Source organism: Gigantopelta aegis, chromosome 6 (assembly GCF_016097555.1).
Source record: "Gigantopelta aegis isolate Gae_Host chromosome 6, Gae_host_genome, whole genome shotgun sequence".
NCBI classification, from domain to species: domain Eukaryota; kingdom Metazoa; phylum Mollusca; class Gastropoda; order Neomphalida; family Peltospiridae; genus Gigantopelta; species Gigantopelta aegis.
Genome location: NC_054704.1, coordinates 84,028,483 through 84,043,619, shown reverse-complemented (window position 1 = coordinate 84,043,619; position 15,137 = coordinate 84,028,483). Strand labels below are relative to the sequence as shown.

Below are 15,137 nucleotides of genomic sequence, written 5' to 3'. Positions count from 1 at the left end.
TACGAGAGGTCGTTCCTGACATAAACAGCTATACCCCCCCTACTGGTACAATCTGTATTATGGTAAAACCCATAATACCCCGGTAAATTATAGTCTTTAAATTTTTTTATATTTTTCTTAATATTATTAGTAGTTTGGGCCAGCCAGGTCTCCTGTATACAAACGACATCTATTTTTAGCCCAGAATTCTGTAGATAATGTTTTAATTCGTCTCCCCTCCCTTGGGATCTAAGGCCTCTAGCGTTCCACTGCAGCAGAGCCAGTCCTTTAAATAATTTAGACGATTTAAGTCTATTATCTCCCCTTACATTATTATTATTTTTATTAATATTTTGGTTATTAATTATCTTTTTATTTATATCCCTATTATTATTCTTATTATTTATATTTATATTAATATTCTTCCCCCCCAAATCCCCTTTACTATTTATATTGTCCCCCATACTTGGTTCAACAGAGTACTATCTAATTGCATAATGCTTTTATTTTAGACAGTAGTCTGTCGATCCACTATGGAGACATCATCTGGCCTGGTTGAGTCGCAGCGGAACCAACCCATGTTGCCCTCCAGTGCCGTGGCGCCCCGCACCAACACCCCCAAATATTGGTGCATTGACCTACAGGCAAACATGGTGGCGGTCCGGACCACCTCCGGTGTGATCATTGGAGGTTTAGCTCCCCCCAGGGACCCGTCCAAATATAGCCCGGTCAGTACTCTCATTAATTGGAAGGCCGTGACCGGGCGGTTGGGATCGTGCATCGATTTTTTTGCTGGTGTGGGGGTTTTATGGTGTCGTATCGTACTGGTTTCTGCTGGAGTGTTGTTTTGTTTATTATTTATTAATATTGTTTTAGGAGTCGTAGGACCAGTAGTAAATTGGTTATTGGATTGGTTTAGTTTTCCAGGGGCCCCGCTAACCTTCCTCTCCCGAGTATGGAGGAGGTGCATTGCTTTTAGATAATGTGAGCACTCTTGATTGTGCGTATAATGATTTGCCTTGCAATTAGCACATTTAACAGTTTTAGTACACGGGTTCCCGGGGCCTCTTTTCGGATGTTTATCACCACACCGAAAGCATGTTGGTTCCCCCTGTGCCCTGCATTTTTTGGCATTATGCCCCCATCGCTGGCACTGAGCGCATTTAATAGCCTTGGGCCTGAACTTGAGCAGCGGGTATGCATCGCCTCTGAAGAGGATCAAATCGGTGCAGCTACCGGGATTATTAAGCATAATGTCCCAGTAGCCGTTTCGCCAGACAGTAAGATTTTGGATACCCAGATCCCGGTTTTCCCGCATAAGCACCGCCTGCAATTGAGCCGTGCCCATCGGGCCGATTGGCATCTTCACAAGGCGGCGCCCTGAGAAATCCTGAACCCGTGTACCCTCCACCCTAGTAGCCCTGCGAGCATTCGACTCGACCCGTCTAAAACTGGTATCTGCTGGGGCGCGGTCTGTTTGTGCCTGAGCCACCCCAGAGCCGCCCCTGGCAGGTTGTACTTTTACATAAAAAGGATTGTTATTATTAACAGTTAGAGAAGTCGGTGCGGTTATCTTCGGTGTAATAACTGGGAATTCTGTGTCGAACCCAGTACGTTTATTTCCAGTTTTAGGGGCGGGCGCCTCCCCCGGGCAAGTAGATCTCAGAGTAACTCTGCGTTTCGCCCTGGGGGGTGCGACCGTCTTACTTGTTATTAGAAACTCAGTTTTGGTAGGTTTTTTGTGCTCACCGAACAATGCACGTTTGGTTTTGTTTAATAGTATTTTTGTTTCTATTAAATCATTCTGGGGAGCACTAAAATTGGTTAAAGGGCCGTAGACAGTCACCCTCTCTTTAGTATCTTCCCAGAACCCATGGGCTACCGGCTGTTCCGATGTGTCTTTCGCCTCGCCACCGCTCCCACTGTTTGTACACAAACCTTCGGTTGTCTCCGTAGTCCGAGCCACTGGGACCACCGGAGATTCCCGAAGATTGTCAGTACTTACTCCCTTCGGCGATGTCCGGGCTAGCCTATCTTGTCTATTAGCTAAATCCCGGGGGGGCGGGGTGGAGTCACATTCTTCAACGTCTACATCTATATTACTACTAGTGTCTAGCAGTGGGGTGGGATTGGTGGGTAGGGTGGTGGGTCCTGTCCTCCATATGTTATCCCTGATGCTCTGGCTAAGCCCTAGCCCCTGGGTATAACAGCTATCAGTGGTTACAGAATCTTGGTGGGTGGGGGAAGGACTACATCGACCTCTGAGTGTCTTTAGAGGAGTGGTGCATGTTTCAAGTAGTACATCCACTTTGTGATTATCAGTTTCGTAAGGACGTAACTGTAAAATGCTGCCAAGTTTGAGAAGGGGGAGGTCGGTGTCGGCACAGACAAAAGTACTACCGTCGGGCAATCTACTAAACCAAAACACTGTAGTAGCTAAATCCAGATCGGTCACTACCTGAATTTGTTCAATAGATTCCTGAAAAAAAACATATTCATATGAAGTTGGGTTGCGGCCAGCAAAGAACACACGTCTTAAACCTATCACCGGGGGGGGGGGGGGGGGTTTTGGGGGGGGGTGAGTTTGGGGGGGGGGGGGCCACATGAATTTTACATTTTTTGGTTTTACTGTCATTAAGTTTGATACTGTTTTCTTCTTCATTTAACACCTGAAATTTATTATGCACTGAAATAGTATACTCACCTACTGGTTCCGGTGAGGGTGGGGGGGGGGGGGGGGGGGGAGGAGCGAGCTCTTCTTTTCCTCTGTCCCTCTTGGCCGTCGGTGGGGGAAAGTCCTTTCTTCCGTTTACCGGAACTGGTTCCCACGGTGGCGGTGGTGTCGGTGATCTTGGTGATCCCAGCTCCTCCCCCATTGTTGTGTCTGGTCGGGTGCTTACCACACCTTGAACATATTGAGACAAGTCAACACGGGGGGACTGGGACTGTTTCGTCTGTATTGTTTTTAAATATATTTCTTCTGAATCAGGGCGCTCTTCTGACTTGACCATGAAAACATGGTCATCGTCTGCAGCTGAAATTTCATCATCACTTACCAAAATAGACTCCACCCCCTCCCCGGGGGGGGGGGGGGGGGGAAGGTGAGCACGGTGGCGACACGACCGACTCATCCAGCTCGGTATTAAAACCGGGGTGGTATGTTGCAGCCAGAACAGCACATAGCTGCTCTTGAAACTGCTTGGGTGTAGGCGCAGTAATGGCTTTGGCCGAGGGGGTAGAGTTATCTATGGGGGTGGGGCTCGAAATATGTTTACCGCTGGAGTCCACTCCGTCGGGATCCACCCAGCTCATGTCTGCTTTATCATCTGTGTTATCTGTATTTATGGATTGGTCTGGATTAAGTCTATCTATTTTTTCGTTCTCGACATCAACAAAGGACCCAATACCGGAAATGTCATTCACACAGTAATGACCGGCCGCCATGTTGTCCCGTCGATATCTATATTATTATTTATATTTTAGTTATTTAATTATTAGCACAGATATTGCACTTTATATGAAAATTTTAACACCAAATTACAATTCAACTCACCAACAGTATTCCGCACTCAGCTGGCACTGACGCAAAACAATATTAAGTAAACGCTAGCACCTAGTATAATTATAACTATGGTAAACAATGGCGTCTTTGGGGAAGAAGGCAAGATGGCGGATCAAACTATTTCTATGTTGATGTTTACGTTTTGATTATTTAATTATTAGAGCAACTATAATATTTAGATCAGTTTTTATTACACCAAAGTTTAGCCCTATTTCTCAGTAATATTCCGCACTCAGCTGGCACTGGCGCAGAACAAAATTAAGTAGCTAATTATCTTTAATAAAATAACAATATTAAGCAATGGCGTCTTTGGACAAGAAGGCAAGATGGCGAAGCAAGATGGCGGTCCAACCTGAAAATGGCGGCATGTATACAAACGTAGAAAATTGGTTATAGGGTCTGCTACAGCCTCCAAAATTGGCTGAAACTTACCAAACACACTCCGGAAGACTGGCCGATACTATTAAACTTATGCACAATGGCATTTACTATCAATTTACTCACTATTTCTTGTTTTTTTACACAGCCCAAAACATGTCACGACTTGCACAGCGCGGACCAAACCGGAAGTTTTTGTTGGTTTCGGGTTTGACTGGCGTTAGCATGTTTACATTTATCGGGGAAGTGCGGACCTGAACGGAGCCATACAAAGATGACGGTGGTGGGCTGTTGTTGACATTATTTTGGGGAATAGAGCTTAAAACCTGAAAATGGATGTTTTGACTAAGTTGGGAATCTTGTGTGTACCCTAACTGGGAGGAAGAGGGGGTTGGGGTGTGAGTAGGATCCAGGCTCTTGTTAACATCTATAGGCTCCTGGTAGATGGTCTCAAATAAGATCTCTACACTAAGACTGGTGTTTGGGTCAGGGCGGAGGTAGAAATAACTGCCTAGTTTAAGGAGGGTGGTCTCTGTTTTGGAGTGAATGAAAACTCTTCCATCCGCTCAAATCGCCTTAAAACCTTTTCGGCCGAGCAATCAAACTTATTTTTGGGTTTAAATTCTTAGTCCGGACATGATGTTAGGTGCAGGTATTCTCCGTAGACTTAGGTTTTTCTAGTTAGACCCGAAGGAATCGAAATTCAGCCAGTCAGAACACGGCCCATTTTCGGTGTCTACTAGTCGGTCCGAATTCAAAATTCCGCCCACCTCAAACTCATCCCCCCCCCCCCACCTTGTCCTGGACTCGGTCACTGACAAAGGCCAGAGATTGGGCCCAGGACAGGCGTGCGTAAAACCTTCGTGGTATATATGCACGTTAAAGCTTTAAACAACAACAATCCATCCGTGAGCCTGGTGAAAAAGAAAAGAGAGGTTTCTAAGTTGAAAGAGGCATCTGAGGAGATCTTTTTTTTCTCCAGTTGATCTCGAACGATGAGGTTGTGTTCGGAGAACGTGGCGATTTTTCTCCCCCCCCCCACCTAGGGGCTGTGCTTTGTTCGCTTGGGCCTTTGGCCAAGTACCGAATAGAGCACAATGGAGACTTTATACTACGGCAACGAGACAAAGAGACGCGCAACGAGTAGAAGAAGGAAGAGGCGACCTAAGACTACACAGGGGGAGCCTAACTTGGCGGCTCAACCGCCAGGGGCGGTTCCACCTGTTCCGAAGAGGAGGACGAGACGCGGAACGGTGCAGGGTGATCCAAACCCGGTGGCTAAACCACCGGGGGCGGTTCATTCTGCTTTACCGGCTTCACCCACTCGACCGAAGCACTCGCCAGGAACCATCCAGGGGGGGCCAAAGCTGTCAGCTCCACTGACAGTGGAGGCTCCTCCTGTTGAGGGAACCACATCGATGGACACGGGACACGTGGTCGTTCTTGACCCGCCAGAAAATCCACCACCACCTCCGGTTGTTGTTGTTGGAGCGGAGATCCAGCGAGAGTCCAAAAGGAGGAAGATGTCTTCGGTTACCTCACCGAAGAAGTCCGACCAAACCGACTGGACTATCGTCTGCGACAAGCTCCTAGCAAAATATAGAGGAGCGGTCATCGGGGACTTCACCGACCCAGAACAACTCAAGGGACCCTGGACAGACAAGGACTGGTGCCAACTTCCGACAGGACAAGGGAAGTACCAGATCCGGGGGTCCCCTCACTCCAAACAACTTTATGTGACAGCGCAGCAGGACGGGCTGTACAGACAAGGACTCCTGATGCCAGCGATGCCCAATGCGACCATTCATCGCATCTTAAAGATGGTACTGCGGGACATCTACACAGGAGCCCTTGAACGTAACAACGAGTATTTGATGGAAGGACTCCCCAACTTCTCACCTGATCAGCCCATCAACTCACCATGAGTCCTGCTGCGCCAACCTTAACTAGGACAGGTAACCTCCTTTTTGGGCTTAGTTGGACTTTAAATACTTTTCGATTGAGTTCAAAATTCGTATGTTTATTTTTTTTATAAATAGTCCAACTCAATTTACTTTGGCGCCCGTTCAATTGCTCAAATCACCTTAAAACCTTTTCGGCCGAGCAGTCAAACTTATTTTTGGGTTTAAATTCTTAGTCCGGACATGATGTTAGGTGCAATTATTCTCCGTAGACTTTAGCTTTTTCTAGTTAGACCCGAAGGAATCGAAATTCAGCCAGTCAGAACACGGCCCATTTTCGGTGTCTACTAGTCGGTCCGCGCAGTCGCTGGACACAACTAAATTCTTATTCCAAAATCTGCCCACTTCAAACTTATCCCCCACCCTTTTCTGTCCTGGACTTAGTCACTGGCAAAGGCCAGAGATTGTGCCCAGGACAGACATACTTGAAACCTTCGTGGTATATGAGCATGTAAATAAATATTGGAATGGAATCTGAGGAGATGGAGTTAATGGATTCCTGCAAAAAAAAGTATTCATACCTGGATGGATTCTTTCCAGCAAAAAAGACTTGTCTAATTCCAGATATGGGGGGTGGGGGTGACATGGGGGGTTTAACAAAGATTTTACTTTTTTTTGCTGTTTCATCTCCTGTATATTTTTCGTATATATCATCTTCCAAAAGTCTGTAACGATTGGAAATGGTAATATTATACTTACCCAACTCTTCATCCGTAGATGTGTGGGTCACCTCCTCCGCCACCCTCCTCTTCCTCTGGCCCTCGTGGTGTGGTGTAGGGGGAAGGATCTTTTTCTTCCTCTTCACTGTCTTGGTGGTGGCGGCGTCTGTGACCCACTGGCGCTTGCTGCGTCGAGATGAGGTTTGGCGCTTACCTCGCCAGTAACAACAGAGTCGGTGGTTGGGTTGGGACAAATATTTATTTCATTAGGGGGGACTTCTGGTGGTTCTTCTCCAAGGTAAATGGTTAGCTTGTTGGATCCAGTAGAGGAATCCGGTTCCTCATCGCCATTACCTACATTTTTTTCGAGGTCGGCGGCGACCCCGGCGATGTTGTCAACCCCGGGGGGGGGGGGGGGGGGGGGGGGGGAATCCGGAAAAGATTCATCGGACGGAAATTCCTCTATGGTTGATAAACTGGGTTTTGTCAATATATTGGCCATGATATTTCTGATGGATGTTCGGTGTGGTGGTTGTATGGGGGGTTGCGAGCCGCTTATTTTGGGGGATGAGACATAATACGGCATTTTTTCTCCTGTTTGGGGGGTACCAAAAACATGGTCATGGTCCCAGGCAAGTTGTTCATTTGAAAGTTTGTTTGGTGTCATACTGTTATTTAAAACTGCGTCTAACCTATCCATGGATGTATTATGGTTATCGCTCGATTCTTTTACCTCGGATGTATTTAATTCTGATTCCAACATGGCGGCTGTCATGTCGGCTGTCATGGCGGATAAAGGTCAAGTTGTGGTTTATTGTTATTTTATTCTTTTAATTTTACAAAGTCTTCCTATTGAGATTTATTTATTTAAATATTATAATAGTACAGTATAACAATCAATACTGTCTTAGATAGTAGCTGGCACTACTACAAAACAATAATTAAGAGTTAATAGAGTATTTTACAATTACAATAGACTGCTCAAAATAAACAAAAGGCGGCCATTAGTATCTTAATGCAAGGGCGGTCAGAGGACGTAATCGTAAGCAATAAATATAGGAATTCTCAATCCTCGAACGGAGCCTGCAAAAGAAATACAATGGAAATACAGTGGCTAGTGACTTACTCTTGTCCAATGGTGGTATACTAATATATTTAGAGTAAAATAGCTCAAGGCTTTAATAAACTGGACAATATTAACGATAGACCTCTTCCGCTGAAGACAAAAACCGAATTCGCAAGAATCGAATGTATATATATCTGTATGCATCTTGTAGTGCGTGTTCTTTTATAATGTTATTTAATTCTTTAACCCCTACAGTGCCCCTAAGCTCTTGCTTCTTAGAGCCTGTCCGGTCGAGCGTTACATTGTCCACACAGTTAAAGTCGCCACAAAGAATGCGGCTAGTCACGGTACGTTGGTCATCTGTCGTAATAAAGTAATTGACACAGCTTGCAATGAACTCAGCCCTTTGGCATGGGTTCACTGGACAATACAAATTAACTACGTTAAATATCTGACTATTAAATTGGCAAAGTAAACTAAGAACTCGCCCTTCTGCGTCTTTAAGAGAGTTAATTACTTTAATTTCTAACCCTTTTCTGAAAAGAATAGCTACCCCCCATTTTCGGCCTACATTGCATGAATTAATGAAAAATTTCCCTTTAAATTCTTTTAGTAAATCGTTTATATTATCTTTATCATTAAAATGCGTTTCTTGTAAACAAATTATATCAACTTTTTCGGTATTTAAAAGATTTAATATAAGGGCTCGCTTTGTGTCGCTATTCACAAAGCCATTTACGTTTAGTGTGCCAATTTTTAAGTGGGTGCTGATAACTGCCAGCATTTTAACATATAATGGTAATAATGATAATAATAATGATAATGAACCAATACATGAAACAAACACAACAACAAAATCACATAGTCATACATATATACAGTACATTTTAACACGGGTCCTGTCGCGGGGACCCCCGGGGACACCAAGTCAGTCGCTCGCCCTGGCCTAGCAGGCCGCAGGGTGGGGTGGTGGCCGGGGTCGTCTCCATGGAAACACACAAAAAACACATGAGACAACACAAAACAGACGACACACAACACTGGTTCAAGCACATTTGGAATGGACACACTTAGAAACAACACTTTTCCACACGAATACACAAAGAAACACAATTTAACTCCAACGATGAAAACACAAACACAGCACAATTCACGGGTCATTACAGAGACCAAGAGAAACACATTGAACAAACACAGAATGAAAGCACATATTTTTATCACTGGTCGCTTAGCGAAAAGGGGATTGTCCGGGGGCATGTCCATATCGTTACCGTGAGCTAGGTTGGAGGGGTTGGTCATAAATCGAGGTCCGTGGTCAGTCCGAGTCGGGTAAGGTAAAGAACGGAAAAAAGGAAAAGGGGGTGGGGTGGAAGCCGCTAGACCTAGGTCTTAGCCGTCTTCTGACCCTTACTCCTGAAAGGGGCTGGAGTGGGGAGCGTGTGGCACGCTTTCTCTGGTGTTACGTCCTCCGCTGAGGACGATAAATCTCTTTTCCTCTCTTTCTTTTCCTTCTTCTCTTTCTTCCTTCTTTCTCTCCTGCTCTCCTCTCCTTCGCTGTCTCTCTCTCCTTCTGCTTCTTCTTCTACTGGAGGAGCAATCTCCGGGGGGGCTCCCGTGTCAATAACTAGGCCCTCGTCCTGGTCTGGGTTGAGTGGGGTGGGGGTGGTGGTGTCCTATTGGGCCTGTCCTCCCTGCCCTTCCTGATCTTTACCCAGAAAACTAAACTGTCTCTTGGGGCAGTCCCATTGATGATGACCCGGAAGGCCACAGCTAAAACATAGCTCTGGCTGGTTCCGATATCTGACCGTATACCATTCGTGGTCAGAAGTGCGGAGTCGCCCTGGTATGTCCCTCCTTATATCTAATTTTAAAGGCCGATAAGCGATGCCTTTTGCCGGTTCGACCCTTTTTTACTATACCCCAAAGGTCTTCCTCGAGTGACAGGTTTCCTCTCGGCGTGCGTTCGTTGGGCAAATTTTACTCTTGGCCTCCAGGTCGCCGCGCGCAGCGCATTTCGCAGCAAACGGTCGTTTCATTCGTCGCTCTAGCTCTACCTGTGCGCGTCTCTACCACGGTGGCACTACTCTTTTCAGATGAACCCATTGCTTGGCTTGGCTTGGCTTTCCTTTACCTTCTTCAACGTGGCTGCGACGTCATGTCTTCGAAACATCGCGTTTTAGCAACGAATCCGTCAATGAATGAAATTTTGGAGGCCATGTTTTGTTTTTGTTTTTCATTTGGTTTTTTTTTTTTTTTTTTTTTTTTTTTTAATGTGCGGGTCTGGCCAAGCGAGGCTCGGGGCAAGGGAAGGGGGGGGTGTAGGGTGTGTAAGAGCACATATACCGCGCTCTCAACGCAAAGGCTGGATATTTCAACTCTTTTTGGTTTTTTAAAATAGTGGTGGGCCATTCCCGGAAGGACTGCAATACCGGGTCAACCCGTGGTGAGGGCGGAGCAAGCCCCGGGCACCTCACCCCCTTTCAAAAATCAGTTTAATATCGATGTCCCCCAATGGAGGACGTATCAGATATTAAGCTGATAAGAACAGATACTACACTTTGATCTTAGCCAAAAGGCCGAGAATATTTTTTTTTTTTTTTTTATATATTTCAGGTAACTCCCGAACATGTCGGGTACCCCATTTATTTTTCAAAAAACTACCTATTTACATTAAACCAGGTCACCTTGAAGTGTTAATAAAAAATATACATGAGAGTATAAGTGCTTGTATTAATTATATATATACATTTTAATTAGTGCATGTGTTTGTTGTTGTACTCTTTAATTTGTTTGGTGTATAGGCTAGTGATGTGTATCTACAAAAGTCATACCTGGTTATCGGACCTGGCCCTCAAAGCTACAAGCCGGGGGGTCCAGATCTATTTAACTACATTTTTGTGCATTTGCCAATTATTCTCATAACTGATATGTAATGTCGAAGGCGTCATTGCACTTGGCAATGACCCCTCCGAGACACCAGTGTTTCAGGAATGTTTCTTTTCTGTTTGGCCGCTCTAAGGCAGCGAAATACTCAGCTTCAACCCTTGAATAGGCTAAGTGCTTAAACATTGCCATTTCATTACATGGCTTATCTCCCTCTAACAATTTACGTGTTGTCCAAATTACCCTTATGACTTTACTCCACAGAAAGATTCCTAGTTTCGATGCATTGTCTCCAGGCTTATGTTTTATGCCAAAAACATGGCGTACGGGTTCAACCGGAAATTATTGCCTAAAATTTTCCTAAAGATCGGTTGTAATTGTTTAATAAATGTTTTAGTTTTCTTACAGTGAAAAAAGGCGTGCAAGACTGAGTCCACTTCGTTACACACAAGGCATTCCGGAGTGGGCTCAATCTTCCAATCATATAGATGTTTTCTCACTGCAATTACGTTTCTTATCATTTTATAAATTAAATCATAATCTGGATTTTCGATGTGACCGGAATTTAGTGTTTTCCAAATGTTTTGCCAATTTATGGTTACATTAAAAGCTGTTTCCCACCTGGTCTTAAATGATGCATCTTTGTAAGTTCTAGATAACAAGGCTGTGTAAATGTCTTTTGTCTTCGCGTCTGTTACGTCCTTTTTCGTATCACCTACGTTGATCCGAAAGATGGCGTCTAAGTCATCATCATATGGGGCTTCGTTCCGTAAAGTCCATAGTAACGTCAACGGGAAATTGTCCTGTATGTCTTTTAATTGGCAATGAAATGCCGCACTAGTTGAGCAACCAGTGAAGTCCAGAAAGTCGTTCGAACCCAAGTCCCAAATGTCTTTGACTAAATTTAGTCCTTCGCTACGTAGATTATTGTATAATTTCTTAGATATAGTTGGGTTGTCGTGTAATGGTTCATATATGATTTGCTGATAACAGTCAGTGTCCCTTGTCAGTTCAAGGTCATTCCATATTAATAAAATTTCCCTGTAGATACTCGGCACTGAGACGAAATTTACTTTATTATTTATGATTTTACATTTTAATATATGTCTTTCAATGTTTAAGTTTTTGTAAAGGCCTAAAAAGTGATCTGCTAAAGCTTTCCAATTTCCATCCCCCTCTAAACTTAAAAGTCTACTTACAAATTTAATGCGTTGCGCTTTAATTTTCAGCCGAATATTTACTACCCCCAACCCACCTAATTCCTTAGGTAGTTGAATTTGTTCCTTTGCTATAAAATGTTTTCTATAACTCCAAATAAAATCAAAAATCATTTTATCAATTTGTTTGGCATATTTTTCGGGAATTTCCTAAACGTTAGATAACTACCAAATGCCACTCGTTGCAAGGGAGTTTACTGCAACTACTTTACCATGTAAAGTTAAATTTCGATTACTCCAAATGTTTAAGATAGTTTGAATTTTTTGAATTTTAGGTTCCCAGTTATCAGCTGAGACGTCAACATTTCCAAAATGAAAGCCCAAAATTTTAACTTTTTCATTAGTCCATCTTATATCAAGCGGAGTGTCCTTCTCATACCTAAGTTTACCCATTAGGAAACCAATAGTTTTCTGAAGATTGACTTTAGCTCCTGATGCACGTTCATAAATATTAAGGATTTTGAATAGTTGCTCTGCAGAGTCAAAGTCAGCTAAGGTTGCGTTACCGTCATGCGAATACCCTACCTACTTACTAACGAAGCCATTAGGTAAAGTGATCCCAATAATTTTTAAGTCCTCCCGAACAGCTTCGGCCAAAGTTTCCGCCACCATGATATATAAAACTGTGCTGATCGGGCATCCCTGTCTAATACCCCTGGAGAGATTAAAATAATTGGAAACGTATCCATTTACTTTAACGGCGGATTGTATATCTGTATAACAAGTTTTTATCATTTTAATAAAGTTTGGTCCGAAATTGAATCTTTTAAGTACTTTAAATAAGAAATCCCACTCCACCCTATCGTAAGGTTTTGTTTGATCTAAGGATAAAATTAATCCCGGTAATTCATTACGATTAACGTATTCTATTAGGTCTCTTATCAATGACGCTCCGTCATGTATTGATCTGCCTTTCACTGAACATTTCTGATTGGGGTGTATTATTTTTGGTAAAATATCTCTAATTCTACTAGCCAAAATTTTTGTAATAATTTTGTAATCACAATTAAGTAAAGAAATTGGTCGCCAGTTTTTCAGAAGTTGTTTTTCGTTGCCTTTCCAAATTAAAACAATGACACCACGGCGCATGGTAAAAGTTAATTTTTCTTGTCAAAAGGCATCATTAATTACTTCTACCAGATCAGTACCAATTAAGCCTAAAAAGTTGCGGTAGAATTCGGCAGTCAATCCATCACATCCAGGCGATTTATCACTGGCAAAGGAGCTAATAGCTGATGAAACTTCGTCAAGAGTTATCTCCCCTTCACAGGCGTCTCGGTCTTCGTCGTCTAAAGTCTTTGTCATTTTATTTAAAAGAAAATTTTGAGCTGAAACGTCTGTCTTTTCCGATGTATATAAAGTTTTATAAAAGTTTGCGGTTTCTTTTAGAATTTCATTTGGTGTTTCAATTACTTTGCCATCATCAGTTATTAAAGAATTCATAATTTTTTTGTTGGCTTTTTGTTTTTCTAAGTTTACAAAATAAGACGTGCATCTTTCGCCTTGTTCAATTTCGTCTACTTTGGCCCTAATTCTAGCACCCTGTAATTGTAATTGTTCATAACTTTTAATTTTATTCTGTACATTAATTAATTCTGAGTAATCATCTAACTGTCCACGTTCGTCAAGTTGCGTCAAGAAAATTTCATCTTGTTTTAAGTTATATATATAAGTTCTTTCCGTCCTACGTTTTTGTTTACAATAATCAGTTGTTAAATTCTTTATTTTAGTTTTACCCATGTCCCACCATAATAATAGGTCAGAGTAATTTCCCTTTTTTGTTTTCCAAGTTACCCAAAAATCATTTATTAAGTTTACGTAATTTCTATCTTTTAAAACACTATTATTAAGAGCCCACAGTCCCGGTCCTTTATTGTTTTTGTTGAAAGTAAAGTCAGCCCACACAAGCTTGTGATCAGTATAAAGACACTGCGTCACTCCAGCTTCTTTCAGGCCAGTAAGAAACTGCCCTGAGATTAGAATGCGATCAATGCGAGAGTATGTTTTGTATGCTTTACTATGATATGTGTATGAGGTCCTATCTGGGTATATGTATCTGTATGCATCATGTAGTGAGTGCTCAGTCATGATATTATTTAGTTGTGTAATCCCTACAGTGCCCCTGAGCTCCTGCTTCTTGGAGCCTGTCCGGTCTAGCGTAACGTCGTCTATACAATTAAAGTCGCCGCAGAGAACACGACAGAATCCAATATGGCGGTCGGTGTGAATGGCGGTGTATAAACAAGGTGAAGAAGAAAGTATCCATATTGGAGACAACTGTTAAGATGGCGGTCAGCGAGGAGGTGGTTTTGTAAAGCTCTGATAACTTTTGTTTATTTACTATAATTTAGTGCTTTCTAACCTCTAAACATTTATATATTATCAACCCGAAGCTGTACGCAAGATAATTGTAAGTCTGTTGTGCGTTTTTGTAATTTTTAAATAGCTACCGGGGCTATTTTACAAATTGTTTACCACGTGTATGACCTTAGCCTTTATTGCCAGATATTAGCCGAGTTATACACGTGTTTATAAAATACAATTTTTGCTCCTGTTTCAACTATGTCTCACAAAGCGCTAGATAGCATCATGAATGAGATGGACAGGAGTTTAAATACCATAGCGGTCGAGTTGGCCACCGAAAAGGCCAACCAGTCGGTTTCGTCTTCCGATAATTTAGATATTTCAAGCCTCCCCGACGTGTCCCGCCTCGCTAGGGTAGACCGAATGACGTGGGACCCGTTGGGGGATACAAAGGCAGGTAAGAAGACGACACCGATGTCGTCGACACCGTCTAAGCGTGCCAGGCGTAACACCCCACTCCCTGATGGTGGCCTCCCCTTCTTTGTCGAAAGATATGTGAGGGGGGTGCCTGCCCGGGGGGAGGGGATTTTGCAGTCGGAAGGAAACGAACTCGCCCGTGAGTTGGATTTCGACAACGAGCTGGAAGTCAGCAGAATCACCGACCGGACAAATGAAGAATTTTTTGTAGCCAGTCCTGCCCGATCGGAGGTCTGCTATGTGTCTGACAGCTCGGGGGTCGGGAGCGAGCGACCGGACACTAGTGTTTACAATAAAAATAAAAATTTAACAACTGATTCAGTGTTTGTTGTAAACAAGGGCGAGGTAAGTGCCCCAACTTCGGACTCTCCAACTCTCTCGGCCGAGCTACCCTCCCCTAGGTCACCGACGCCACCCCCGGGACTCCAGATGGGAGAACAGAGGAAGACTCCAGTAGCTCGGTCGCGACAACCAGAAACAACAAAAAAGGAAGGTGAGAGTAGCTATTTTGATAGCTTAAACGGCAGCCAATATGCCGTTCCAACCAGTAACCACTTCGCCCCCCTCAGTGGTGCCTTTTCCCCAACTCCGGTAGACCGTTCAAAAATGAAAGCTAAAAACCAAATAAATGAAATAAAAGATATTCCAACA

At 43.4% G+C, this 15,137-nt stretch overlaps 1 non-coding gene across 1 annotated transcript; it reads right to left on the bottom strand.

Annotated features, from left to right (window-relative positions):
- Positions 1-10,000: 10,000 nt before the first annotated feature.
- On the bottom strand, positions 10,001-10,193 carry LOC121376622. The gene has a single exon (XR_005958510.1). It is a non-coding gene; the product is annotated as a U2 spliceosomal RNA (small nuclear RNA).
- Positions 10,194-15,137: the final 4,944 nt, after the last annotated feature.